Source organism: Hipposideros armiger, unplaced genomic scaffold, assembly GCF_001890085.2.
Source record: "Hipposideros armiger isolate ML-2016 unplaced genomic scaffold, ASM189008v1 scaffold_109, whole genome shotgun sequence".
NCBI lineage: Eukaryota > Metazoa > Chordata > Mammalia > Chiroptera > Hipposideridae > Hipposideros > Hipposideros armiger.
Window position 1 is genome coordinate 618,228 of NW_017731459.1, and position 5,424 is coordinate 623,651.

A 5,424-nucleotide genomic window follows, 5' to 3' on the forward strand; every position below is an offset into this window, starting at 1 on the left:
GTGTGTTAGGGTCACCTTCTCTCACACACATACATCCCCTTCCCTGTGTCTACCCCTCTAGGGGTGGCGATGAGGGAGCAAGAAAGGAAGTCTCCTTACTTGACCACCTGGGGTGATTGGTTTTTGCTGCCCACTTTCTCTAGGTCATCACCACTCATTTGGCTTGTCTGCAGATTCACTGTGGACTAGACAGATGGGTGGACGCCCCAGGAGACCTCGCTGATGAGGGACTCTATGCCAAACAGGACCATAGGCTCTGGTAATTCCACGTTACACTTGACTACATCCCTGTGTTGTCACCAAGCTGGTGGCCTTGGTCCACATTTCTCTGATGTGAGCACCTCCTGCCCCTATGATATTAATACAATGGTCTCACATGAGCCCCGGCCCACATTCCATCAGCTCTCTGCCACCCCATCCTGGGTGTAGCAACATTATAGAGATACCTGTAATTCTCCAGGAATGGAACTTCAAAGGGCAATTCTTGCCCTCCTCCAGTGGCTGTACCCCTTTTCCACTTCATCCCCATTCCTTCCTTACCATTGTCCTAAGCTCTAAGCTGGTAGCTTAGCATAACCAAGGAACAATATCTCAGCTTCCCCTTCTTAGAATCATCTAGAAATGTTCTGACCAAGTATATTGAGAGCCCCTTCCATAGATTCAAGGAAGAAAAATCTGATAAGCATCTCTTCCTCAGTCCTCTCCATGGGGCAGTGAGAGAACAAGTTAGACCAGCGGTTCTCAACCTGTGGGTCGCGACCCCTTTGGGGGTCAAACAACCCTTTCACAGGGGTCGCCTAAGACCATTGAAAATACGTGTTTTCGGAAAACACATATTTTTGATGGTCTTAGGAACCGAGACACCGCTCCTCTATCCGTCTCCAGGCGGGTCCGCCCACATGCAGATACGCCCACATACGAGTACCCAGCGTGATGACACCATTGCGCCAACCCCATCACATACACCCCATACAAATACAGGTGTATGTGACAGGGTTGGCGCCATAATGTACTTATGCGGACCAGTCACACATGTGTAGAGAGCAGCTGCTGTGTTGAAAGCAGCGGCTGTGTTGAAAGCAGCAGTACTGGAGGTAAAACGACACTTCATGAATTATAAATATTTCACAATATATAATTACATATTGTTTTTGTGATTAATCACTATGCTTTAATTATGTTCAATTTGTAACAATGAAAATACATCCTGCATATCAGATATTTACATTACGATTCATAACAGCAAAATTACAGTTATAGAGTAGCAACGAAAATAATTTTATGGGTGAGGGTCACCACAACATGAGGAACTGTATTAAGGGGTCATGGCATTAGGAAGGTTGAGACCCACTGAGTTAGACTATCTTCATAGACATTGCACTCCCCCTAAAAGTGACCTCTTTGTAGTTCCAGTCCCCCCAGAAATGTAAGGCCTACAAAGCCAGGTCATCCTCTCTAGCTCTTGGGGCACATGGCATCTCATGCTAACAATTAAGTCTTCTTTGGAGTTAACACTAAAGAACTTAACAACATGGCTCTTAATAGTGCACAATCTAGGCTATCCCCTCCATTATTTGTAACAGGCTCACACAAGCCTGTTACAAAAGGATGGTGTATAACATCATATACTGACCAGGAAATACACCCACAGTATGTGAAGGGGAAAATTCAGGTTCCTCAAGAACATGCCCAGTATGATCTGAAATATGCGCATTTGCATGCATCTAAATGTATACATACTCATAAAATGAGGTATGGAAGTTTACCTCAAATGTTAATAATGATTATAGTTGAGATTATGGACTGTTCTTGCTGATCTATCTATCTGTCTATCTGTCTATCCATCCATCCATCCATCCATCCATCCATCCATCCATCCATCCATCCATACTATTGGAATTGTCTACAGAGAGCCAGCAGGGGATGTAGAAAATGCTGCATCGATAAGGCCAAAGCACTAATCAAAGTGAAAGCCAGTTAGAAACAGGGATGTGGATCAAGAGCAGAGCACACAAAGCTGTCTGCACCACCATCCCCCCCCCCCCAGCCAATGAAACAGAAACTTGACCTTCACCCAACAGGAGAAGAAAGTGGAGTGAAAGGCAGCCCACATTATCCATCTATTGGCAAGTCCCTGCCTACAGCCCTGGCCTCCACAGAGGGGCTGACACCCACTTCCTGTGAAGGGGCTTTGCCAGCAGAGGTAAGGAGGAGACCAGCCAACATGTGGAAGGAAGTGGTCAATAGCCAGACAGCTCCTCACAGTGTTTTCAAAGGAGGGAGGGAAGAAGAGAAAGGGCCAAATCATTCACACACCAGATAATCATTCTCTGAATGATTGATACTTAGCTAAAGGCACTTCTTGATGTCAGTTCTTCAAAAGTTACATGACCTTACTTTTTTCTATAAGAACAAACTACATTTCCACATGGTTTTGAAATCCAGAAAGTTCAGGGGAAGGGCAAATACTATCACCAAACCTTCAACTATAATAGCAGGCAGAGATTTAAGCAAATACTTTCCCACTGAAGTATTTCATAAGCCAAAAGTCCAACTATTATTACTGGGTGCAATATTTCCAACCTGCATCCATGCTCAAAAGAATGTTTTTTCCAGAGTTCCAAATTTAGTGAAACTGCTTAAAGTACTCACCATCCATGTTAGAATAGATCTGTACATCAAAATGCCATTTTTTAGAAACATTTCTTACTTCAATTTAAATATTAAAACCAGCATGCCATTTGTCAAAACATTAACATTTTTAAATGGGTGATGAAGGAGGGCTCTGGTGCTTACCATCCCAACACAGTGGGGTGTCAGGTACATTAGTCTGCTGGGGCTGACATAACAAGATACTGTGGACTGGGTGACGTAAACAACAGAAATGTATTTCCTCATAGTTCTGGAGGTTGGAAGTGCAAGATCAAGGTGCCATCAGGGTTGGTGTCTGGTGAGAGCCCTCCCTTTGGGTAGCAGATAGCTGCCGCCTCGCTGTGGGCTAACAGGACATCTTCCGTGCTCACACATGGACAGCGAGCAACCTCTCAGGTGCTTCTTCTTATAAGGACACTCGTCATAGCAGATTAAGACCTCACTTTTGTGACCTCATTTAACCTTAATTACTTCCTTATTCCAAATACAGCCACACCTGGGATAGGACTTCAACATATGAATGGGGGTTGGGGGGAGGGACACATATATTTCATAATGTCAGTTGTGTGACCTTGAGAAGTTATTTAAGCTTTCCAAGCCTCGGGGTTCTTGTTTGTAAAGAGAAGCTCTTGCCTAGAGGGTTGCTGTGAGGATTAAATGAGATAAGCCCTGTAAAGCACACGGCAGACTGTCTGGCATATGGGAAGCAATGGATAAATGGTAGCAATTTAATACCATTATCACTGTGCTATTATTCTGCTCTTTTTAAAATGGCTATTTTTATTTGGAGTAAGAGAAAAAAATTCAAAACACTTAAGTGGGCTATTTTAGAGCCGTCTTTGGCTTAAAAGTTCAAGATCTCACCATCACACCTGGTTCAGGTGCACCTTGTGGAGGGCTCAGAAGTAAACCGTGGCCAAGCAGCCGTGACCTCATCTCCAGGTCAGCGGCCACGCCAGCCGGGTCCTTTCTCGGGGCTGTCTCCACAGTCGCTTCCTTAAACTGTCACATCACCTCTCACCAGCTTTCCAGATGTGAACTATCAGTGGAAACTCCTGAAATGTCTTCCTTGGCAATTTCCTCAAACTTCCGCCCGCTGTTTTTATGGTTCAAATGCAGGAGAGTGGATTCAAGGTGTCACCCGTGTGTGTGTGTGTGTGTGTGTGTGTGTGTGTGTGTGTGTGTAGACACGTGTGCAGGTAAGAAAAATTAGTGGTCTGCTTGCTTGTCTAATACCCATTCCGTGGCCTCTGGGTGCTGAGCACTTGCGAAACGCCAGTCTAAGGGGGTCCTCAAAGACTGAGGAAAGTTGGGCACAGTTTGGGTCCAGTATTTTATGATGGAGACGTCCTGTTTGTCCTCCAGGAACTAACTCGCCATTCTCCTTCTGTATGTAGTTGCTTTTTGTCTTTACTTTCCCCCTTTGGTTGTGATTGCTTAACTTGGTTTGAATTTGTTGTTTTTTTAATGGAATGTTTCTTTCTGTCATATTCTATTGTAGCCACTCTGGTGGTTCAGGCCGTGGTGAGTCACGTCAGAAACCCTGGCTCTCCACCCACAAAGCTTTGAGAGCCAAAACTTCAGGAACGCACGGCCTGCTACTTGCCCCAGCTATTGCGCGGAATACACCTCTCCCACGCCAGTACTGGTTTCCCACGGTAGAGTGCTGTGCGTGCCTTCGGTGAGAAAAGGCGATAGGGAGGGAAAGTGTATTTGGTACACCAAAGGAGATGCACTCTGAACGCAGGACAGGCATGTAGGGAGTGGAGGCACCTATAAGCCACCAAGACGACACCAACAGTCACGTTTAGGAGCAGGAGCTTAGGGAAGAAGGGCAAACTGCACATACAAGACTCACTGCTTGTGAAAACTCAAAGACAACGTTAAGTCAAAGACCAAAGGGGAAGTCTCTCCCAACAGAGCTTCACTGACCCGGGAGGCAGCTTCCTGGGTTTGAATCTCAGCTCCAACATCTACCAGTAATAGAAAAACAAACACACAAACGAGTTCCTTAACCATTCTGAGATTCCATTTCCTCATCGGTAAAGTGGGGGTGACAATAGGACCTACTCCCAGGATTATTGGCGAGGGTCATGTAATGGGATTAGAAAGATTCCTGGCACATAGAAAGCCTCAACCAGTGTTGCTGGTAGTAGAAGACGCTGTTGTTTTCATCTGCCACTGTGGACAGAGAGCTCCAGAGATCTGTGTCCCAGTTCCTAAGACTGCTAAGTGCTTGAGCTGTAACAAGGAGCAGGGCGTACCCTTCCAGAGAGCAGTCTAGTGAAGGAAGCTGATAATAAACCAGTTCCTTACGATATGAAAGAGGTTGAAATGAGGGGAGATGGTTGGTAAAGAGTGATTTATCAGTAGCACAGGGGAAGGATACTTACCTGGGGTGGGGGCTGGGGAAAGCCTCATGGCTTCCGTGAAGTAGCAGCTCAGTTGAGACCTGAAGGGTTAAGAGCTGACCAGTTAAAGAGGAGTGCTGCAGGGAGGGGTGAGGATAAATGAGGGGAATACAGGAGGTCAAGGGAGGGTATTTTGAGAAATGGGGGTGAGAGGAGGGGCGCAGGGGAGGATGAAGAAAATAAATACCAAAAAGTTGAAGGTTGTGAAACAGCAGTGGGTCAAGTAAGAGGGACACGTGCTCTGTAGCTTTGTCAGAAACAGATGTGCCCTTGGACAGTGTCCATTTATATAAAAAAGGGGGAAGGGGAAATTGGGGCCCAGAACACAGGCTCAAGGTTTACCCATGGAGATGGCAGCAGA